We start from the raw sequence: 25,616 nt of genomic DNA, 5'->3' as shown, positions 1-25,616 counted from the left end.
ATCGCACTGCAATTCTCCACGTACTGGGAGAACAAAAGGAGTCTGGGGCTAGCAGAAAAAAAATATGACAAGCTGAGCATCAAACTACAAACAGCTCTTTGAAATCTCCCTGATAGAGGTGGTTGTGTTTGTGCCATAGCTATTGGGCTGAGTCTAATAATGAAAGGACAGATCACCACTTACTCTCTGCTGTCAGTTAGGAACGCTATCAAAACCAAGCCCAAATGGGCCACACTGTCGCCCTGTAAATCTAACGTGGACAGCTTAATGAGGGAAGGACATTATCTTTTCTCACACACCAATTTTACTCACGTAAGAAATGTGGCCCATATTAGCAATTAACTTGAGAGATTAATTAAATCCAATAGCAAGTTCAGTTCCTTCCATGGTGCATTCTGATACTGTGTGAACTGCGGGCACTTAGCACGTGTTAAATGATAATTACTAAAATAACCTAACTAATTTGAACTATTTTTTTTTTTGCAGAAAACTGGCAGCTAACCTCCTCCATAAATGAATTCCACAATCTGAAACAGCTACAATATTTCACACGGTCTTATTCTAAACTCTGCTTTATTACTTCTGAAATTCCCAGCAAATACTACACAATCGTGTTTCTTTCCTCAGCAATTTCACTCACTAATTGTATCTACTGTATTTTATTGGGCCCTCTGAAGAGTGAGGAGGCAGCCAATCAGACAAAGAACAAACTTTGACCCAGCTTAAGAAGTGACAGACAGGTCTATTGTGTCTCCTTCAAAACAATGACTGACATTGATATGGGAAGGAAAGAGCAACACAGGGTGCGGGCACGGCCTTCCCTCTCTGTCAGAAGGCCATGTGGTGTGTGCTTTGGTTCTCTTTCTTCTGTGTTCTGAGTCATCTTTAAGGTTTATTTGGGGCTCTTTTCCTCTGAAATGCTGAAGTGCTTTCCTCCACTATCATATATAAAGTCGTTATCATATGTAAAATTTTAAGAAAGAAGAGTCTTACAAATTTGACCAATTGGCAAAATGGTAATTAAGTTCTTACTTTGGCCAAAGTCAATAAAATTGTTTTTTAATTGATTGTCATAGAATCATGTGCCTATAATATAGATCAAATTAATATAATACAATTATTATATAGACAGTATATATACGAACAATGGCAGTGTCTATACCCTCCCCCCCAGCTCCCAAATTCACCCACCTAGAGCAATGGTTCCCAACAATGTCACTATCAAGGACTCCTTTCATTATCATTTGAGAATGGAGTACATACTTCATCTATCCAAAATTAATAATTAATTTCCTTTTCGACATTATTAAGAAAGACATATACCTTGTCTGACAGAACATCTAATCACCACAAATCACCAACACTAGAACACAGAATTAACATAATCCAAGTCAAAAACAGGAGAATGAGACATTTTGGGTAGCCTTTTCATAGTCAGCGTGGGCACTAATACCATTTAAGAAATAATGAAAAGAGTCTGAAGATCTCTTTTCTATTTTAGGGGGAACTCTATGACAAGGTGATATCTAGACTCACCTTAAGAGTCATTAGTAAAAAAAATTAACACTGACAATCTTCTATACTGTAAGAAACTTCATCTACCTAAGTGGCATCTTGAAACTATTAAGAGATGGTAATTAACATCGAGTCCCAACGTTCCAAGAATAATCATGGCACTTGAAGCACGGTCTGTATCTCTAGGCATATCTTCTGTTATTACAAAAAATGTCTACACTGTTAATATACTTGATGACTGCCAGAAACTGAATGTCTGTGTCCCCCTAAAATTCACATGTTGAGATCCTAACCTCAAATGTAATGATATTAGGAGGTGGGGCCTTTGGGCCCATATGATTATATGATTAGGTCATATATTGGAATTAGTGTCCTTATAAAAGAGATCTGGAGAGCTCCCTCACCCCCCACGTGAAGACACAGTGAGAAGACGGTCCTCTGTTAACTAGGAAGCAGCTTCCTACTAGACAACAAATCTGCCAGCATCTGAATCTTGGATTTCCTTGCATCCAAAAGTGTGAGAAAAAAATTTCTGTTGTTTATGCCACCCCCACCCAGTCTATGGTATTTTTGTCATAGCAGCCCAAATGGACTACGACAATGACAAAGCATTCTTACACTTGATGACAAAGGAAATGGTAAAGAAATAAACAAACTACTGAATTTACTGGATTTGGAGTGCCCTTAAATTTGCAACAAACTGCAAACATTTAATTTAACTGATCCGATATTGGTCCATATTTCCCACTCAGGCTATTATTAGGCCCCATAATAATCATAATAGCTAATATTATTAAGCTCTTATATAGTCCTGTATGTGCATTCAATCATTTGTTTGATTCAACAATCCTATGCAATAAGTATTATTATCATCCCATTTCACAGATGAAGAAACTAAAGTTTAGTGAGGTTAAGTATCATGCACAGCCACTCAACATCTGGGTTTACCTGCTTCTTGCTCAATCTGGACCACACAACCAGGGAAGGTCGTTCTTGATATTTTGTTCTGACTAATGGCCAAGGAAGACACTGTAAACGCCTGCACAATAACTTACCCTAAGACTACAAGCTTACCTTTGATACTGTCAGTCCAATACTGCTAATATTGTAAGACACATATCTAAGTTCCTTCTGATATTTCTTTATCACCAGTTTAATTGTATACAGAATAAATTAATTGGTTCTATGATTTATTTGAATATTTCTCATTTTAGCAAAATTATATATAGAGAAGTAGATAATATAGGAAGTTGACAGTTCTACATTTTACAGAAAGTAAAAGTATAAAAATAGAATCTATATAATTCCATTGAACTCTCAGTATATGTAGGATTAATGGCATAATGATACATTACTGGGAAGAGAAAATAATTTTAATTCACATTCTCTAATATGAAGAATTTCTGTTTTCTTTAAGTGATCTTCTAATGCTTCCTTTCTCTCTACAAGGTAGAAATCTTGAAGTAATAGGCAATGAGCAATGACATGCACTGGCTTATTTAATAGTTCTTAGATTTAGATTATAGGAAGTTTCTTGTATTAGCTTAAAGAATTTTCCAAATCATTTACAAATATGGTTACAAAATCGTAGAAAACTGATCTTGAAGAGGTTTCTATTTGTGACAATTTATAAAATATTTCATCATGAAAACTAGGTGCAAAAGACAAGAATTCCAAGGATTTACCACTTACAGTATCAAAGAGTTTACCTTTTATTTTTATCCTATTCATGTTGCATGGAAATTGATCTGAAATGTCTTTTTAGGCAGACATTTGCTCTCATATTTAAACTGTTCTTAATGAATCCAGATCACGAATATGAACGTCAATTATTGAAACCCTCAGGACATATTAAGGGGGTTAAAACTAATCATCAATACACCAAATGACCCTACGCTATTATGTATCTTCATTCTTCTGATGTTTACAAACTTTATAATAGTGGTCTTCCAACTGGGGTTCACAGAATCAGATATTTTTAAAAGAATCAATTTCTAGATTCTCAACTTTTTTCCCAAAATTGATGTGTCTGAGAATGCACATGTAGTCGAGGAGTCGTGGGGATGACAATTTCGCTTTAAGGATCTTGCCTTTTCATTTGCAAGCCATCGTGAAAGAATACATTGCTCCTGAGAAAAAGTCCCATGAGAACAAAGCAAAAAAGGAATCAACAAGAAATATCAAGAATGGAGGTGTCTTATTTCTCCCAGGGGCAGACATTACAAGTCTACTCACCATACCTGGCAATCCATTTTAGACTGAGAATTCAAAAGTGAAAAGACAAGTCGTTTGGAGGCCCATGAGAAAGTTTATTTGAATGCAAAAATTCAACCTGAAAGAAACTAAACCTGACCTAGCTGATTGATTCAGCAAATAAGTTTTTCAAAATAGGTTGTATGGTAGATATTTTCCATAAACTTGAGCTAAATCTGCAGCTCCGAAGTTTTGATGAAATTTATTTAATGCATGTGATAAGATAAAGCATTCTGCCCCCCAAAAAACTATATCTGCAGAGATGGACTGAACTTTGGAATATTTCTATTTTCCCAACTCTCAGTATATCAAGTTCAACATGGTGCCTCTAAGAGAAAGAGCAACAAGCATAATTAGTGGGTATTCGAGAAGCGTTGGTAAGCCTTTGGTGTACTTCCCAGAAACAGAAAAAGAGAAGGTCTCAAGTGACTGATTAACAAATCCTTTTGCAAGTCAGGTTTTCCTTTCAACAAAATTAAAGGAGAACTAATTGAGTTGTCAGAGGATGAATCAGGAAAAATAATGATGAGAAATCACTGTGATTTTTGGCATACAACTGGTAAGGAGTTTTAAAAATTCAATAACATAAAAATCTCTCCAATCCATCTACTTATTCATTTGAGGAAAAACTTCTCATTGTTTATATCTAGAAAAATGAAAAATTGTAATTGTGCTAAATCCTATCTTGTTCCCGAAATAAATACTTTACTTGATACAAAAACTACTTTTAAAAAAACAACTTGTCCATCTTATTAATAAAGTTCTAAAAAACTTAATTTTTATGTTTAATAATTATTTATCAATGTTGTTATATATTTGTGATTTTGATCAATCTGCGCTAATGATAATACTAATAAAAATTCAACCCAGATCAAATTTCATAACTTAGAGGATTATGGATTCAGGAAACTTCTTATTTTATGGTTCTGAGACTATAAGATGATCAATAAACCTTTTAAGCATTTTACATTGATAAAATTCTGTGAGGTAAGTAAATGAAAATATGAAATAAAAGAGAAAAGGAAATGGTGTACAATTTTCAACCAATAAAGAACTTGTTTTTATATTTTTAAATAGACTATGGTGAGAATCTAATCATTATAGTATTAGGATTCTATATGAATATACTTAAAAAATGATTTAACCATTTAATTTTAAAATCTCAATATTTACAATGTGCCAGAAATTATGTTCTTTCCATTTCTGTAAGGATGAAAAATTTGAAGCCTATAGTTTTTCCCAAAGTCTCAAGTTTAGAGAGCAAAGAAACTGAGCTTTTTGCTTTGTTTCTCCTGCCTTATTATTTCTGGAATTAGAGGTGTGTTTTCCTGCCCCACTTTCAGATTTGCCCTTTGACCCACCATCCCCTTAAAAATCGGGTTTCTGAACAGCTGAGGCCTCCAAATCACTGAATGATTAACCGTCCATGCAAATGTGATACTAATTATTTGCTTTACCGTAAGACTCATTACAAGGTTCTTTCAAATAACAATCTCCTCTAGTGCTTCTAAAATATGGCTCTATAATTGTAAAAATTCATCAAAGCTTTCTATTTGCACTCTTTAGGTCTAAAATACAAATGTGTTGCTTGATTCTGTAGCAGATTTTCAGGAATAATCCCTTTTTTAAAAAACTGTCTCCACAAATATGTTATTGAGTTCAGCATGGCAAAAAAAGAAAACAGAAAAGAAAAGAGAAAGAAAGAAGAGGAGGCGATAAAATAGTATGATATTAGAGGAGAAGATGGGCAACTTCAAGCAGCAAGTCCTTTTCAAATATGGCACAGCTGAATTTTATCACTAATTCACAATAAATACGATTAAAACAAATAATTTTTCATTTGAGAACATCTATTGTTTAATATAGTTCTTGTTCCAACACCAGCCTGATTTCTTTCACGGTTTTCTCTCTGAGATAAGAAATGCCTCATGAAAAAAGGGGAAAAAAGTTTTTCTTAAGGTCTAACGATCTTTATAAGCCCCTTGACCTCTCTATGGAACTTCATTTTCTTATCGGTAAAATGAGAAGGTTGCTCTAAACCAATGATTTGAGGAGGGGCAGGAAAGGGGGCAAGGAGGGCAGACGAGAAGGCCATGTCCCAAGGGATGAATTTCTTCATAGAATACCCACACTCAGCATGACCTTCCACATTCTGACTCAAGCTGCCTCGCTACCGCCGCACCCCTACCTTCACTGAGAACCTCTGCTGTGGGCATTTCTGTTCTTTCCCTCAAAGCGGACAAAAGGTTGGAAACACAAGTACAATTTTCAAGGTCGCTTCCAGCTATGAGATTCCATGATTCTTTAGCTATGACTAGAAAACTTACTGATATTCATTTATTTCCCTTCTCTCATGTCCTTTGTTTCTGGCAAGCATCGCTACTTACTCCTTGATTCCTAGAAGAGGATGAGGTGTGTGTCTTGGGGGGTGTGAAATAAAAGATGTAGGTAGGGATATATCTATGAGGCTCAAGAGCTACATTAATCTGTAGTTCTATGCTTTTGCGGCTTCACAATTCTCCCAGCTTAAAAGGAAATTATGGGGAATTTTAAAAGACCCTCTTTTCTCTCATCTTAAAGCCTGTTAAAGGATATTTGTGAAAAGGAGGTACAAAAGATGAAGTTGCCAGATAAGGTACTTTTTCTAAATCAAAGGAGCTCGCAGACAAAATAGGGCCTGAATTGGTGGTCAGCTGTCAGGGTGAAATTTAATTTAGCAGTAACAATAGACAAAGGATGTCAGACTAAAGTGCTTGATCAAGAATCTGAAAAATTTTCAATAAGACGGCCTTGATGTCAGTTAAAGCAGACAACCCCAGGTGGAGAAAGACTATGCTGGAAATAGGAAAACATCCTGCAGACTCGAGGGAAAAAGTTCCTTTTTATCCCTCCAACTCATCTTTCTCTACGTAACTTTCTCTATGTAACTAGAGAATGATGAGTTAACTTTCAAGAGGTTTTCCAGCCATAACGAGGGGCTCGTGGAGATGTTTGTGTCCCTGAATCTAGTGACTTCTTGTCATGGCTCTGAAGCCCAGAGTCACTCCTATTTAGGAAATCTTCTATATCCTTTTAGATTACGCTTGATCTCTTTTCATCTAATTAATCACATCTCAGGAACCAAGAAGTAATTACATTAAGAACTTGGAGGCATGCCGTCAGGAATGTCACTATGGCTTTCTGTTTCTTTGCTTTAAAACAAACCAGCACTCTGGAACTTGGTTCAGATTAACACTTTTGTGCTTTCAGTTGGATACAGTGCAATGGTTCTACTCTTCATTGTTAGAAAAGAAAGCAGGTGAAGGACATAAAAGAATGTGGTTCAATCTCTCTCTCCCCAGCCTCCCCCCCCACAACTTTGTATTCTACTTTAGGTCTCTGGTAACATAGTTACTGTTGGCAAACGTTTACTTGTTTCCTTGAGGGTCAATTGGGATGAAAAGCAGATAAAGAAGCCAGAACTTTTGATACCGACCCTGATATCAGTTTCCCCACATTAAACCCAGCATATACGGGGTTAAAACCAAAACATTCATTCCCTGCTTACTCTCTGGCTTCCTGGCTCCAGAATCCACTATCCTCCATGGAAACAGACACCGTCAAGGACAAGCACCTGGACCATCCCCTCCCGCAAAGAGATATGGGCTGGTGGGAAAGCTGCTGACCAGAAAGGTCACAGGCTTCCTCCTCTCTGTAAGTGTCTCAAGGCCAAAGACAGGCTGGTGGGAAAGCTCCGCCGAGCAAGGCCGTATGCTCCTCCTCCTCTACCTAAAACCCCAAATAAAAACCCTTCCTTTTAGCTTTTCGGGGAGTTTGGGATTTGAGCGTTAGCTGCCCTCTCTCCTTGCTCAGCGCTGTGCAAAAATAAAATTCCTACTTTCTTCCACCACACCCGGTGTCAGAGATTGGCTTGCTGCGCGACGGGTGAGCGAACTCACTTCAGGTTCGGTAACACTTTCCAAGGACTGGCACTGGTCAAAGCATGGAGAAACAATACAAATCTTCAAAAGGACTTTCTTTTTTTCCTTTTTAAAAACTTTCGTCTATCTAGTAAGGGTTGAAGACTATTTGCTAACTTGTTCAAAGACATAACTTTTCTGAGATTGCTCCTTCACTTGTCTGCTCTCATAGGCCTCTGTGAACATCTATGCCATGTGTACAGGCCTCTTTCAAACAGAAGGAAGCAGGTCCAAAGAGGATGTGCTCTCATAAAAGCTGTAAATACATTTAAAGAAATTCTCTGAAAGCTCATAAGACACCTGATTTCCTGGGCAAGGCCTCTAATCACATTAACCATAATTTAAGTAAGAAGCAAGTGGGTAGAATAAAGACAGAGGGATGAGAAGTGGAGGAAAAGGGAAGGTGATGAATGATTAATGGAAATCTGGTGATTAATGGAACATAAGTTTTAAAAACTAATAAAGAGTATATCCCCAGGGTGGAAAACAGGAAACAACAAAAATAAGTACCAAATTTCCAAAACAGTAAAACAAGAAAGTGGAACAAAGAAACACAGTAGGACAAAGAAATGTTTGTTTCAGTATAAGCCTTGTTGAAAAGATGCAGGGGATTTGGGAACTTATCATTTAGGAACTATTTGCTTAAACAAAAATAAATTTATGCTGCCTAATTTCCTAAAAGTTACTTACTGATAATGGGCCATTTATGGATAAGAGCCTGCAGCTATCCAGGTCTAAGGAAACCACTTTGTGTCTGTTCAACAATTCTTTCTGTGAGAAATCTGATTTAGAGCAGCAGAGTGCACAAGAACCCTCAGCTGCATGGCTCTATCACTAATAAAATGAGCACCTGTCTTTTCAGAGCAGCCATTGAGCGTAAACTTGGCTCCCTAGAGGAGTCCTCTATGTGTGAATTCTCTGTGTGTGTGCAAACTAAAGGCAAATTCATATGAGGCACACAGGCAATTTATAAACACGATCTGTTTAAAAGTCTGCACACTGATAGGAATACAGAAACAAATCACAAATCGGTATAGACACCCAGACTTTTCCCACAAAAGCCGACCTGTACACATGAAAGGGTAAAATATCACAAAAACAACGCTATTGCAAAACAAGCAAATGACAACACTGCAAAATAATAATGTGTGTGTGCTTTAATTATTTTGGATGTTAGTTGAAAGGAAAACAAGTTTAATTAGAATATGAGCTGATAAAAACAGTTATGGAAGTTCTTAAGGGGATTTCTGGACACATTCAAGAATCATGAAGGCTGATAACACAAATTTTGAAAAAATTAGACCTTATTTCCTATGATAGTTTTGTTTTTTTCTTTTCTATGAATTAGGTGTATCACTTGTACAACTTGCATGCTCATCAGCTATGATTAGGGACATAGCAGGATGTGCATTAGACTCTCTGAAGACAGGGTCCAGGAGTCATTCAATTTTGTCACTTTGGTATCTAATATGCTCCAGAGACGTCAAGGAAATGAACAAAAGAATGAATGAATGAACAAATGATTCGCTGAAATAACATTGTGAAGAATTTCATAATGGGGGGGTATTATCTTCAATAAAGACATTGATTTAATCTATAATATCTCTCAGAATAATCAGCAGATATTGAAAAGGAACACCTGCCTCATGCAGAAGTGGCAGAAAAAAAAGAATTGTCACAAAATATTGGGAAAGATGGTAACAAAGCACATTTCGAAGTTGGGCAGTCTACCAAAAAGGAAAAAAGATATGAGAGGAACCAATAACAACAGCTCTACTGAAATTCAACAATAGGACTTGAGCTCTAAGACAAATTAATAACAGTAATAAAAGTAACAGCAATTCTTTACTGAACATTTACTATGAACCAGGCAGTATATATGCATTATCTAATTTAATCTTCAAAACAATCATTTAGGGAAATACTTTTATCATTTCATGTTACAGACTGTAAAACTGAGGCTGAGAGAGAGTAAGTAATTTTTCCAAATTCGTCCAGCTAGGAAGTGATGGAGCCAGGACTTAAATATGTATTTGTCTGCCTAACTCCAGAAGAGGCCCTAATCAATAAGGCACTAGGATATACATGACTAATCATGGAAAAAGAAAGTTTGGGGATTTTTTCAATTTAGAAAATATGCAGGAGAATTGTAGAACTTTTATTTGTGAGCAAATGGCAAAGCAACTTGCTGTTAAGGAATTTAAATGTCTTGCACATTTACCACTCACGTTAGTTTGAAGGAGAGATAAATATCCCATTTTTATTTTCTCTAAATAGTTATTTAATTCTGGTTTTCCTAAGTTTAGCCACAGAGGGGATTTAACTGTGAAACAAATCTCTCCCAAGGCCCATGAAATTGTTGGTCAGTCAGATATCCACAAAGAATAGTCCATCAACATGATATGTCATTCTAGCAATGAAAGTTCAAAGCAAATTTTTAAGGCTACTGAGAAAAGGTAAAATGGAATCTTTCCAATATTCTTCCCTTTGCTCCCAAACCAAATTAGCAAAAACTAAAAATAAATTATAAATCACAGAGTGTTTTTTGGGGGGGAGGGGGTCCTTCTCTCAGGCATGGGTCTAATATGTGTTCTCGTTTAAATCTGTTATAACTAGTTCCATTGTCCCCGAGGTCCCACATTCTCTTTCAGTGTGTCTATCTTCAGTAAAACACAAATAGTTCAGCTTGATTGCACAGCTGATAAACCTTAAAGATAATAAACTAGACAGAGTAGCACTGAGATTCTAAATTAGACAGACCAGCAGTCATCCTCACAGTAATGGAATAAATAAAGCATGAACAATTAAATTAAATGACAATTTCTGATTTGAAGTTTGGTTTCTCCGCTTTTACATAGTAGAAAAATTAGGCTGTACTGGTCTTCCTTAGGAAAAATCTTCCTTAAAAGGGCTCTGTGTACTTATTTTTTTAATCTATAAAATACCTGATATATCAGCTACAATGTACCCACATCTACCTCATAATTAACTATACGCATGTATTGTCTGTATATTTTTTGTAACGTTATATATTCGAGATTAGTTAAACAGTTGACACTGGTTATAAAGAACTTTTCCTTATCAGTTGGATTTAAAACTATTTTGGCAAGTCCCCAATATAAAATGGTTCAGTTCTGTTATTTTCTTTTTTATTCCTTCAAATCTTATAAGGTACTATTCTATGTCTGGTAGGGGCATGCAAGAGGTGGGAGGGAGGAAAGCAAGAGCAAGCCAACAGTACATTTTAAAAATAAGACCAATGAATAAGTATATTTTGAGTCTCTTCAATATATTGACTAGAAGTCTAATAGATTACTGTATGTGGGAACAGAAATTGCTGTTATAGCAACATCTAATGAGATTTCAAAAATTTAGTGCCTTGTAGGTTCTTTCACACTCATACTCTGCGTAGTATGATGCTATGCAACACATTTAACTCTCTTTATACCTTGGTGTTTTAATGCAAAAGGAGACTCTTTTCTCCATGGCTTTAAACATTCTCCAGGAGCTGGCTCCCATGTACCTCTTTCACATTCCTGCTCAGAACTCTCAGAGAAAAGCTGTCATTTCTGGTTCTGTTCAAGTCAGACTACCTCGTCTCCAGGCATAAGAGTAAAAGGAATGTCTAAGATAACATCTTCATTTATTCATATGATTTTCATCTTGGACAGTATTAGAAAAGCCAATCATAAATTAGGAAAACACTGGGATAACAAGACATATCTTATTAAATGAAATTTATGATGCAAACACAGTAGAGGAGATAGTGCTGCAGACGAGGGTTATATTTTGTCATCTACAGTGTCTTTGCACATGACCTACACAGAGCAAGTTGTAAATCTGTTTCTGAGGAGGAAAAAGGAGTGACAGGGCTAAACTCCAAAGGACTCATTTTTATAAAAATATATAATACTAAGCATTTTTATATGGAATTCGACCCTATTCTCTCTAAAAGAAAACCTAATCAAAGAATAGAGATGCAAACTCTAAATTCTAACTTTATTCCACTCAACACTAGAAAACTGTTACACTTAGGTTTTCAAAGAGGCACAGCTAAGACTTCTACGAAGCTTTAAATTCTCTGGTGAGGCTGTTTTATTTCTGGAAGGAAGAGCTTCCATCTGGCTTTTCTTTTTCTTTTTAAGGAAAAAAGTATATATAATTATAGGTTTATGGTTACATGTGTAGAACAAACTATATAAAGAAAGAAAAACAGATCGTCAAGAAGCTAGTTATCACTAAATATATAAAGCTGGAATATTCTAACAATGCCAACTGAATAGATATTGTAACAAAACTGTAATTTAAATCAAGCTATCAAAATATTTCAAAAGAATAAATTTTACGATTTTTAAAATTTATCTTTAAAATGAAATATGATCATTGCTACTAATAATATGCCACAAAATAAATATACTAGACATCGCTTCTGTTAATAACCAGTACAATTTCTTGGGAAACAGTCTTTACAGAGCAACTTAGATTAATGTACAAGAGACAGCTTTTCTTCTTTGAGCCCTAACCATACTGTATGCCATTGTTTTCAAGACAGTGTTTATAAAAGCTGTAAAGATTATAACGTTTTAAACATCACCTTGCCTATATTTAGCAATTGTCAATACAAAATAGCCCTTCTTCACCTTCTCTCTGCTTCTCAGTTAGACATTATTTTTCCATCTCTATACAGCTTAACCATCTTAAATAAGAAAATAAGCAACATAATCTTACGCGCAAAACCTGAAAACATTTCCTTTAGAGTGTACTATGACCTGTTAGACATCTGAAGATCAAGACAGGGATAAGGATTTATTAGGCGAAACCACACAGGACTTATATATCATGAGCTGTAGGACAGAGCTTATTAAATGATTTCACTGGTTGCATAACCGAAGGTAAAAGGGGAAACATTTCACTGACTGTGGTCAAATATGATTGTTGCCGCAGTAGATTAAAGGCCCCAGAAGAACCTTTAGTCAGGTCAGTGACCAAATGTCACTCCATATGATTTTGTTCTTCACGGGCATCTCCACAGTGCTGGATGTGTGAAGATCTAGCATGAATCCAGGTATGAATTTTGGTTTGCTTTCCTCTTTTGACAGATAAGCACTTTTGATGTGAAAACTGCATCTTCTTTATCAACAAGGCTCTAACAAACAGACTTCTGAAGAATTTAGATTTATAGATCAGGCATAGAAATACAGCAAGTATCCTCAATGTTAAATCAAATATGAAATAATCCAGGAAGTAGATACTGAATTTATCATCCATACGTTAGCTCTCCTACTTGCCATCCACCAAGGGATATAGAAAAGTAGAAAATGTAAGTTAAGCTCAAATTACTCACGTGTGCTTGTTAATATATCTGGTAACTATCTTCAGTGGGAAAAGGCTGCAATAAAAAGAATAAGATGTGATGATTATAGGTAGCTTCTATTTCCATAGTTCCAGCCCCTAGGTTTTATTTTCCAAATAGCCAAGGGTTGCAGCTCTCAAAAGGATTACCCTTTCCAAACTCAGGAAATAACAATGGAAAAAATAATTGTTAAATAAATGAAAGAATACATTGATATTTACCATATTATATGTTATTTAAATTTTATATGTTATGCACATAAAATTTTATTGATACATACTCCTAAAAGTTAAAATCTTGGTTACCTCTGGGTGATAAAATCAGAAGTCATTTTTATTTTTACTTTTATACTTTTATGCACTTTCTGTTATTCTGCGACAACCATGGAATGATTTTAAATTCAGGAGGAAGAAAGGGATATTCTCCCACCACCACACCTACATCAACAAGAAGAATAAGGAAGAAGAGAAAACAGAAGTATGATAAAAGAGCCTGCTTCATACTCTGCATCTGCCATTTTTCTCTTCCTGTTATCTCTGCTTTCCTCAGCAGAAGCCTTGAGTGTTTCCAGGGAATGGGTCTGAGTCTCACCTCTAGCACTAAGCAGCGTGCCTGATTCCCTCCAAGACTTGGTTTTCCCTTCTATAGAATGAAAGTAATCGTAGAACTTATGTCCGAAGAAATCCAGGAAGATAATGCAAGTAAATCTCTTAGCACAGGGCCTGGCTCAAAGAGAGGACCCAACAACGTTAGCTGCACTTTTTTTTCACCCTTCCCTGATCTGGGAAATTTTAAGACTTATAAAATACTTTATAACTTACAGTATGCTTTAACAAACAGTAGGTAATTTGATCTATAAACTGAAAGTAAAAGGTAGAACTGGAATTCAAGACTTGTCCTCCCCACACCCACGTCTGATAACCAAATACCTCTTTTGAGTCGGACTGACCCAGTGGTGTGCTGGGGCCACCACTAGGCTTACAAGAGCCCATTGTTAAATTTCAGGAATTTTACAAGCTAGTTTGCAGCCAACTCTGGTGGTCTAGTTGTTAAGATTCAGCAATCTCATTGAATCGCACCACCCGTCTGTCAGTTGTCATACTGCAGCAGCTGTGTGTTGCTGTGATGCTGAAAGGTATGCCATCAGTATTTCTAACACCAGCAGGGTCACCCACGCTGGACAGGTTTCAGTGGAACTTCCAGACTAAGACAGACTAGGAAGAAGGACCCGGCCACCCACTTTGAAAAAATTGGCCATGAAAACCCTATGAATAGCAGTGGAGCATTGTCTGATATAGCATCAGAAGGTGAGAGAATGGCTCAAAAAGACTGGGCAGGGTTCCTCTCTGCTGTACACAGCATCACTCAGAGACAGAATTGACTCAATGGCACTAATAACAACAAAGTTGTTAAACACAGACATTATTTTAAATAAGGTTATATAATTATGTAAATTATAATATAAAACTTACAATTAAAATATTCATAAAAGGTAATAAAAATACAAAGTTCACCTCTTCCTAATTCTTTTACTATGATCCATACTCTTAAGGTTATTTGCATTTATTGTATTTGTATGCTGGAAATGCGGTATAGTGGAGTGCTACTGTGCATCTCTTCCCAATTCCACTTTCAGTAAAGTCACATTGGTACTCTCAAATCAGCCAAATTGGCAAATGCTACAAATCAAGGCTCGATATTGTTTTGTCGCTTTGAGCGTGATGGAGAATACGTAGATTAAACTTAAAGTGTGCCATGTCTGTAACTGTTATATTCTGAGTGGAACAAAAAAAGTAATGATATATTCTCCAGTATTTAAAACTATTAGACAATATTTATGACAGAATTGCACTTGTTCATCAGTTGCACACATAGCCTGGCTATGGATATTAAGAGTTTGACAAAATCAGCAAAAGTGCTGTATGGGAATCTATTGGCCATCTGGAGTTTACAATAAAGAGTAGTGATTATTTTATTATTATTTATCAATTATAGGCTACACATCCTTTATTAACAATAAAAATTACAATAAACACACACATTTTTTTTCCTGGAGAACCAGTGGTTAAACACTTACCAGCACACATGCAACCGACCATTGTTTTAAACTACGAGGCACCTAAAGCTCTTGGCAGAGCCCTGGGCTCATCTTCAGAGGAGTAAAGTTGGGTTGTAAAATGTTTTAAAATCAGCTGAGTCTACCCAATTGTATTACTATATTTAAATACAGTACACTGAGGATTCCCCTCCTGCATGATGATGAAGTAAGCATATAACAAGTTCCACCATTATTATGGAAAATTTACTGGATAGAAACACAAATTAGGGCACATCAAGATAGCTTTCCACAATTCATGAAAACACTGGGGATACAAAAATAAGTAAAATATGCCCCTCCCTGCCTCCAAGGCAGTGGAGCAGGGAGGACAACCACATCACCCTATAACAAAAGGGGAGGGGCACTGGTAGGTATAAGGAGCTATGAGGAGACTGGGAGAGAGCCAGGAGTTCAGATGTAGACCAGGATAATGCACTAATGTCATTTGCCTCATATCAAACAAGAGAAAGGAGGGAAGTCCCAGGGAGAAGGAGAAATCTGGGCAGTATGTCCTAATAATTAGGAGAAAAGATTCTATATTCAGACAGCGTGGGCTGAAACCCAGGCTCCCTTACTTACTAACTATGTGAACTTGGCAAGTTTCCTGGCCTCTCTAAGCCTCTGTTTCCTTATCTGCAAAAGGATGACAGTACCTCCTGGCTCAGAGCATTGTAGTGAGTGAGGATCAAATGGGACAACATATGTAAAGTGCTTGGCACAGTGCCTGGTACACAAAAGTGGACAACAAATGTTACCTACTACTGTGATTGTTGTTATCAGCCTTGAGTGTTTAAAAGGTTGTCTTTAGGTGGTGGTGTTGTAGGGAGAGTGCAGGAATTTGGTAGAGGGCATTCCAACTAGAGGAAAGAGAATGAGCAAAAACCAGGACATGCTGAGGGCCAGTTAGTAGTACCGAGGTACCAGAACATTTGTGCAGGCCCAGGCCAGGCACAGCCACAGCAGAAAAGGCTGGAAGACCAGCCTGGGGCTTTGTCAGAAGAGTTCAAATACACACCCACTCCTCATCCTCTTCTGAGGAAAACAAAACAAAGTTAAATTTTTAAGATGATCTTATCCTTTTTCTCCTGACAGATACTGTAAATTGTGCCTTTGATATATTTGTGAAGAGCCTATAAGGAAATGACAAATCAGGCAATATTACATATATTCATCAGTATCTTAATTGTTGTTAAATACTAACAACACCTAAAAGTTGATCTGCACCAAGATTTACCACTCTGACAAAAATCCACCTGGAAAAGACTACATGATAATTAAGAAGAACAACCACAGATTTGTGGCAATGCAAGGCATATGAACAAGATTTAAACTCCTCCCTAAGGAATAACTGGGTGATGTTTATTCTGTAGATGAACAATGTGATTATAACAATGGAAAAGATTGATGAGATTTTTTTTTTACTGTGGGAGCTTGATTTAGCCAACTATCCCAGATAATAGAAGGATGCAGAACTGAGTAGTCCAGCACCACTGAAAATTCTTTGTGAAGGGTAACTAGCACACATCTTCAGTGACCTGGAAAAACAGACTGCAAGTCAAGTGGGCACATTAGGCAGCTACAAACTGACATAGAAGCAACCAGAATAGAAGGAAAAAAATTCTAAATTAACCACAACTGAATTCAACCAAATTAGGGGGAAAAGAGACAAGGAGAATCATATTCTTATCACAGATAAGGGAATAAATGGCTCCCTTTTGTAGTCTTTTGGGCCTGGGGGTGTTATTTGGGTCTAACAGGTAATTTTTAATAATCGCTCTTGGCCAGGAAATGAAGAACCAATCTGGCCCACATCAGTAAACACACAAACTAGAAGCAAGGCAAGATGCAAGGCAGGACTAGTCTTTTAGAGTCTTCATGCTTAAAGTATAAGGAGATATCACCTAGGACACCATATTAGAAACACAAAATCTGGGGCCGGCCCAGCGGCCCAGCAGTTAAGTTTGCACATTCCGCTTCTCGGCGGCCCAGGGTTCGCCGGTTTGGATCCCGGGTGCGGACATGGCACCACTTGGCAAAAGCCATGCTGTGGTAGGCGTCCCACATATAAAGTAGAGGAAGATGGGCACGGATGTTAGCTCAGGACCAGTCTTCCTCAAAAAAAAGAAACAAACAAAATCTTGGGCCCCCACCCCAGATTTCCTGAAGCAGAATCCGCATTTTTAACAAGATCCACAGAAATCCAGGCGATTGTTTTGCATATTAAAGTGTAAGAAGCACCAATCTAGAGAGCTAGGCGTTCATTCATTCAATAAATAAACTTTCAAAATCTGTACTGTTCAATATGATAGGTAGCCACTAACCACATGTGGCTATTTAAATTTCAATTAATTTTAATTAAAACAAATTAAAATTCAGGGTTTATTGCACTAACCACATTTTAAGTGCCCAATTAACACATATGGCTAGTTGTCTACCGTGTACCTTTGCGTCATCACAGAAACTTCTATTGGATAAAGCTGATTTAGGGACTTGGCACATATCACTGAAGAAAGAAGATGAAGACCCCTGTACTCATGAAGCTTAGATTATGGCAACAGGGAGGCAGATAATAAACAATAAACAAAATAAGTGACTAAATTAAAGGGTGGGTTGGGCAGTTTGATGCTAAAGACAAAAATTAAAAATAGAGCAGCCTCAAAGGGATCAGGAAGATGGAAGGGCAGTCGGAATTTTAAAAATCGTGGGTTTAGTGGGCTTCATTGAAAAGGTTACCTTAAAGGAGAGGTGGGCTGTATGCCAGCAGGGAGCATATTCCAGACAAAGGGGAAAGCCTGGGCAAAGGCCTTATGACAGGCATGTTTGAGGAATAGCAAGGGAGCCCACGCGGCTGGAGGAGAGTGAGAGACGAGGCTGAGTAAAAGGGTAGAAGCGCAGAGGAGGAAGGATCCTGGGTAAGGAGAAGGGCCTCCTTGTCCATTGAAAAAGGACTTGAGCTTTTACTTGGAGTAAATCGAGACCCCTTGCAAGGTTGTGAGCAGAGGAGTGACTTTCTTCGACACCATCTCAATGTTACTCTAGTTCAACAGAAAAGAACTATAAGCAAAAGTTGTTTGTTTTAATTCAAGGTCATATTCAGGTCTAGAAAGACACTATCTGCACTGGCAAAATGACTTTGTTTACAAGTTTTGGTAACCACCAGAAGCTTGTTAATGATACACAAACAGAAGTCATTAAATTTATCACTGTGAAATTCAGACAGCTTTTCAGAGTCTCCATTAACATGCAGTCACAAGGCCTTACAAGTTACCACCCAGAATCTGGAGCCACACTTGTTATAAACACTTTTAGCAAATCCTGAGGCAAGCAAATCAGAGTGGCCCAACTGCCGGAAAGGTGGAACTCCGCCTAAGTGTCTCGTCCTCCAAACTTGTTGATTCCTTTGTTACTAATCTGCATATATTTCTTAAAGACATAGAAATCTGTTAAATAGCCCTAAACATTTTTTTTAACCTAACTCCATCCCAGATAAAAGCCCAAGTTTTTGAAATCAAGGTATAGAGTTTTGTTTAAATTGGTTTTTCCAGAGTTCTCAGAAACAAGGACATATTCTACCCACAGTTTAGAATGTTGCTCTCCTGTAAGTAATCCAATTACAGTTCTAAAAACTACAGGTCACTGCAGCCTGTCCACAAAATGTCATCATCAGCCTAAGGGCCTATGTTTACTACACGAAAGTTATATTGAAGAGGCAGTCCTAAGATGACTGAGAGCCATCACCTGGAATTTATTCTCTGGGGATCACCACTGTAGGGGAGGAAGACCCTTCCTCTCCATTACCTGGGTTCATCTGGCCAGAGAACGAATTAAATTCACCTGAGACAGAATAGCAGGAGGAAATTAAATAAAGCTTTATGAGGACCATGGCCCGGGGCCTTTCTTCCCAAAGGAAGAAAGGGCACCGAAGAAGTGGGGCACACACAGTGGTTATATACCCCCAAACGGGGTGTTTCACATGTGATTGAAATGTCCCTCCCACAATAGTCACAAGATTGCCCGTCACCACAGCGCTTGACGGACACAGCAGATAGTGGTCTGCTATCTCGGAGGGCGTGGCAGGAAGCAAGTCTATTGTCTTGAGCTGGGTGGTCACAGGTGAGCGCAGCAATCAGTTCCTAGCCTAAGGAAAGATGCTTAATCCTTAAAGAAATGCCAATGTTGGGAGGGGGAGGGAAGTCAGTTACAGGAGGTTACCAGACAAGCACAATAAACAAATGCAGATTTAAGTCCTTGCCTTTGATATTGATTAAGAGTTTCTAGAGACAAGGTCATCTCCCCTTCTTCCTGGTAGAGAGGGAGATATCTTTACAGATGGAGAGTTCCTTTACAATGTAAATGTCTCTTACAAAGGGTAAGAAAATTCTACTTCTCAGTTGCTTTCCTGTCTGCAAAGTAACGAGCCTCAAATAATCATCATGCCAAAGAGACATATCTTGGGGTGGCCAATTCCAGTCCCCACACCACCAACCATGATGCAGCCAGAATTCTGGAAGAAAAATAGAGTAAAGTGACCTTCAGTAAATTAAGTCAAATGAACAATAAATCAAGGCATGCCAGGTCATTGGGAGCTAACTGCTCAGATGCTCATGGCAAGTGAGTGAATCAAGGAGCATCATTTTTATGCATCTGGGCATAACATTTTTAAGCTACAAAACCTAAGAGGAGATCTCTAGCAACCAAATTACTACCAATTTGAGTGAGGGAAGTCCAAAACTGTAGCTGCTTTATTATTTCATCAATTTATTCATTAAATAAGTATATATTAAGGACCTCCTATAGGCAAGGACTGTGCTAACTGCTGAAAACACAGAAGTTCATATGCTACAGTAGCTTGTCCATGTGAAGGTTACAGTTTCAATTTTAATCTTCTGATAGTTCTCTCTTGGAGTCAGGAACCTTCTAACATTAGGATTGCTGAAGAGGTCTTCTGTGGATGGTAAGGATTCAGAGACCACTTTAGAGCAATAGGAACAGGAGACATACTAGCAGGTGAATCTTCACAGGTATACACATACCATAACGTGTATATTCTCCACCTTGAGCCCAGAGCACCTAAGAGTCTCTTTGGCTTCCCTCATCCACCCGCAGGTGTCAGCCCAAAGATTTGAAGCTCCCCTCTCATCTCACCCCCTTTCTGGTACAGCAAAACCAGAAAGAGCAGAGAAAAACCATTAGCTCTATCAAAAGCTCTAATCTAGGTCTGCAACTAATTAGCTGTTAATTTCAGGATAAATTATTTAACCTAGCTGAGTTTCAGTTTCCTCATGTGGAAATTGAAGAGATTAGACTAAATTACTCCTAAGAGTTTAAAATTCCTTGAAGGACACAGAATTAACTAACATCTTTCTATCTTCTTTCTCAGTATTATCCAAGAAGAGGTCACGGTCAGACAGTGGTGATTTGATATTTCCCCAGTAAAAACTAAATTTGAAGGTAGGTTCTTCTTTTGCTCCACCTTATTCCTCCACCTCACTCCTTTGGCTCCTAGGTAATGTTAAACATGCGTGTTCCAACAGATAAAACCCCTCCAGGTCTTCAGTGTGACTTTTAATCTCACTGCTATGGAAAGGCAAATCAAACGAAACAGTCAGAGACAATGCTCAAAATTTTTGCATCTAAGTTTTGTAACTAAATGTTCCTATCATGGTAGAGGGACTACACAAAGGCACTTTAAAGTTCCTCTTGTGATTCAAGGGCTAGGTAACAATTGGCCTGAAGTAAACTTAGCTTTCTGCCTTGACTAGGCTGGTTTGTGCAACAGTCTTTCCTTTCTAAAAACAACAATAGTGGTTTCCATCTGTTGTCTTATGGAGATAAGTATTAAATTATTAGCAATTACAAAGAAAAGGAAAAAAGTTTTATTTTTTAATTTTTTTGAATTTATATTTCATCAAAACTACAAAAGCATTATGTTGGGGAAGTTTGAGAAGTTTATTAGGTCAATCTAGGCTCTAATATACTCAGATTATTGATTCAAACTTGTAAGCGCAATAAAATCACACGGGTCATGGAGGCGGGACGAGCTGAAAGTGAGAACACAGATCAACTATCTGAGGCTTGGGGGTTTTCTTACTAGCTTGCCATTATAAAACCATTTTCGTGGTCCCACCTCAAAAATCAGCCTCCCTTTTTTATATACAAAACTTTGGCCACCCTGAAAAGTGCTATGAGACTGGGGTGGTTACAACTTGGCTGTGGCATCTAAGCGCTTAGGTTCCAGTCCAAGATCCACCCAGGGAATGTTGTTTGGCCTGGCTGTGCCTTTCTTGGTTTCCTTATCTGTAAAGCAGGAAAAATAAGAGTGTTTCCCAAAACCTGGTGCATACAGCACTGGGATATAACAGATGATACTAGATTTTATGAGTGGCTTTCTTTTTATTTTAATAATTACGTGTTTAATTCAAAGCATATTAAAAATATATATAACTAGAACATCAAACTAATTGCTTAGAACAAATCTAAGTTAAGGGAAAGAGAAAGTGGGGTCCAAATAGTCCAAGTTGATGAGAGAAAGTAAACTTCACAGAAAAAGTCTAGTTAATAAATGTAAAGAAATAACAAATGCAGAAAATCATGATTTTTGTATCATGAAATGAAATAATTGACTTAGTAACAATCACCAATAGAAGAAATGACTGTCTGAAAAATTAATGGAGAATTTTACAATGGAATGGTCAGGCTGTCACCTGCCAAACCCACTAATGAATCTTAGCATCACTAACAGTGGTCCCAAACTGCAGGTGCCTCCTGATGAATGCAGTAGGAAGCACCGAGCACCATCTATGAAGCCTTCTCCCCAAGATCACTTACACTAAGTCAAATCTAGAGATAACTTCCAGTATAAGAAGCAAGAGGCATGGAGGAACAAGTTAGATAACACCACAGAAAAACAAAATTTGGGACCTTCTATAGGACACGGGACGCTGTTTCTGTAACAAGTCTAAGGCTGGAATGGAGGCAGGATTTCTCTAGATTAGTAGACTTAAGGGACATTTGTCATGTAATGTACAGACCTTGTTTGAACTTGACAAAAAAAAAAGAAGAAAAACAGTAAATGACATTTTCAAGTCAGTTGGGGAAGTGTGGCTGTGAAGAGGGATTAGAGAATACCAAATAATCAATTTATTTTGCTAGATGTGATAGTGGCATTGTGGTTAAGTACAAAAGTGTCCATATTTTTCAGAGCTACATTCTGAAGTACATCAGAGTAAAGGGAAGGGAGGTTTGGGAATGGTTTTAAAATACTTCAGAAGAAAGCAAGCAAGAGAGATAAAGAAAGAGGGGGCGGAAAGAAAAATAAAAGGGAATAGATGAAGAAAATGTAGCAAAAATCTTCATAATTATTGACTCTAGGCACAGGACTGGCTACATGATTTGCAGGGCTCAGTGCAAAGTAAAAATGCAGAGCCTCTTATTCATAAATGATTAAGAATTTTGAAACAGTGGCAGTAGAGTTTTAAACCAAATGTGGGGTCCTAATAAGCCATGAGTGCCGTACAACTACACAGGCTGCATGTCCATGAAGCTTGCCTTATCTATGCTCTGGGTATATGGAAATTCTTTGTACGATTCTCTCTACTTTTGTGTACTTAAAATTTTTTCATAATAATTTTAAAAGGATTCGCTTAAAAAATTAAGAAGTAAAGATATGAGAACATGACAAAAATCATAAAGGCGATAGATATGGGGCTACAATTTCTAAAACAGAAGTTATGAAAAGCATTTAGAGTGGTACCTAGCACGGATCAAATGCTCAGTTTCACTCCTACTAACACTGCTATTTTACAAAACCTACACTTGTAGCTAGTAAGAAACACCAGAATTTCCAAGATTTTAGGCAGAGGTTTCTTTAGACACTTGGTGAAGCCCTTACTGGGAAATCTACCTATATAGGGAAACCAATCAAGTCCTAAACTTAATTCTTACAGTTGTTCTTACTACATTTTGCTCCCTGTCCCCTAGGCCTCTCCAAAATTTTATTGTGAGCGAGTTCTGACTGTGGGCTACTGCAGCACTCGAAAGAGTTACATTACCAAATTGAAGATGCTTCTGAAAGCCAGGCTCTCCTTCAGCAGCCAAGCAGCATTCCTTACGGTAGAGAGGAAGGAGTAACAGAGTGAAGTAAGTTCCCGTGGGTTGCAGTCTTTACGAATAATACTTCAGGTTTTTCAGGATGGAAAAGCCATTTGCAAAATTCAAAGGAGTATACTGGAACCTCACTCTCCCCTTTGTCCCTTTAATTTGGACAAATTAAGCCCTTTTTTGATGGCAGTATTTCATCTAGATTTTTATGAAGAATCAGTGCAAGAAGGTCTTAAAAGCACGATGTTATGGGAAAGCTAATTTCTTGCTTTGGATTAAAACTGTCTCAAAAGAAATAAAATGTAAAAGTTAGATTATTGTGCATGGCCTAAAACGTTCGCTGAATCACAATAAAAACATTCATTGCTTCACAAAACTCAGGCACAACAATTTTACCAGCATCTACCATAACCCTTTACCTAAATCGAGTTTCACAGAACCAGAGAATTTCTTAGCCTTTTTTCTTGTTTAAATGTTGGATTGGAAGTACTCCTGAGAATCAGTAGGGTCAGCGAAAATCTTATTTTGCACAAAGAGCAATTTAGGAAAAATGTATAAGTTTATGGACCAATTTATTTGTCCACCCCAAATGACAATAGTTTTATTGAACCCCATAGGGAAAAGGACCATCTACTTTGTTAAAAAGCACATCACTGAGAAAATGGCCACCACTTTTTTTGACACCATAATATTAATATCTTGGCATGTTTGAGATGAAGCAACACAGATACAGTTTTCGAATTGTTAATCTTTAAGTAGATTAAGGGATATACACAGAATTAAGAAGACTACACGTGGCCCAAGGGCCAGGGGTAGTAGAGATGTGTTGGTACTTGTTGCATCTATTAAATATTTATATGTGAATATGGGTATCTGTTGTCAGATGGACTGTTTCACAATAGTCATCCCTATTCAGCCATCTTCCCCCAAATCTGATGGCAACAATACACTAGGAGCTACTTACACTTTATTCCTCCTAGAGCGAAAGCCTTTGCTTCTCCAGAGAGCCCATAATCAGCTGTGGCCTGGCCCAGACGGGTGACCCAGCAGGGAGGGAGCACACACATGAATCAGTAATATAATGCAGAGGCAGGGATTCCTCTCCCTGGCAGCCCTTCTCTGCCTGCCTTCTCCTCTAGGGCTTCCCCTCTCTGCCCTTGTGTGCATTCTGCACAGTGGAGGTCAAAAGTCAGTTTAGAATTTACTACAACAAGGTTTAATACGCTCATATTAAAATTGAAGAGACTATCCAGAATCTTCACCTTCCAAGAGATGGACATCAAATCTGTGCGGTCACCATTCCTCTTGGGAATCTTGACTTATCCATCAACTAGCAATACTGCTGGACCTTCTTCCACCTGTGTGCATCATGGATATTAATCACCCCTGTTTACTCTTGATACATTTCCTAGTTTTTCATAAATCTGACAAATGCAAATTGCAAAGATAGAAATACCCATCTATTATCTATAGATAGGTGTGATCCCATAATAATAATAATAACAATAAACCACTTAAAGGATCATTCCTCACTGATTTTCTTCAATGCCCTTGTTTGGAAAGCATTACTTCTTTTAAGCCAGTAAAATGCATCTAATAAACTAGAACAATAACTTAAAGACATAACAAATGTAAGTATGATGATGATGACGAAAGTGAAAATTTCAGAACTATTTGTGGATTTCTTAAATTATGTAGGAGAAACTGAAAGCTATTCAGCAAAAATTCATATATTCTTCTTTCTAGACACTCATTCTCATTGCGCAGACCTCCTTGTGTGGCAATATGACTGAGTTCTAACCAAGGAAATATGTGCCAATTCTGGGTTAAAGCTTTTAAGAAATGGGTGTAATTTCTTGCCCTTTCTTCCCTTTCCACTGGCTAGATGCAGACAACATAAATGACTCAGGGGAAAGCAGAAACTCAAGATAGGAGAAGCCTGGATTCCTGAATCATCCCAATAGGAAAACGCCTTCACCAGGAGCATCAATACCAGACTGTTATGTGAGTTAAAAATAAACTTCCATTTTTGTTTAAGCCATATTATATTCTAAAGTTTACATCCTGAAGCAGCTGGTGTCACCCTAATTAATCAATGCAGCAAGTTAAGGGGTTAAAAGCACATGTTCTACCTGAGACATCTCGTTGTGGTAGAAAGACCAGATTTAGAGACTAATGGAATTGAAACTTAAATATTTAAGGATGAAGCCATAAGAAATATGGGAGGAGGGAGGTAAACTGGAGTATAAAAAACCAAAACTGGCCAGGAGTTGATTACTTTTGAAGCAGGATACGGGTACATGGGGATTAATTACACTATTCTGTCTAGCTTTACATA

At 37.5% G+C, this 25,616-nt stretch overlaps 1 protein-coding gene across 4 annotated transcripts in view; it reads right to left on the bottom strand.

Moving 5' to 3' along the window:
• Positions 1-25,616, bottom strand: part of FHIT (fragile histidine triad diadenosine triphosphatase) — a 1,361,197-nt gene that overhangs the window by 1,169,331 nt on the left and 166,250 nt on the right. For all 4 annotated transcript variants that reach the window (XM_070576974.1, XM_070576975.1, XM_070576976.1 and 1 more), the window contains one exon: positions 13,072-13,116. The gene's annotated coding sequence lies outside the window, so the exon portion shown is untranslated. The remainder of the gene's footprint in view (positions 1-13,071; positions 13,117-25,616) is intronic.

The sequence above is a fragment of the Equus przewalskii genome, chromosome 15 (assembly GCF_037783145.1).
Source record: "Equus przewalskii isolate Varuska chromosome 15, EquPr2, whole genome shotgun sequence".
NCBI classification, from domain to species: Eukaryota; Metazoa; Chordata; class Mammalia; order Perissodactyla; family Equidae; genus Equus; species Equus przewalskii.
This window is presented reverse-complemented; position numbering and strand designations above follow the sequence as displayed.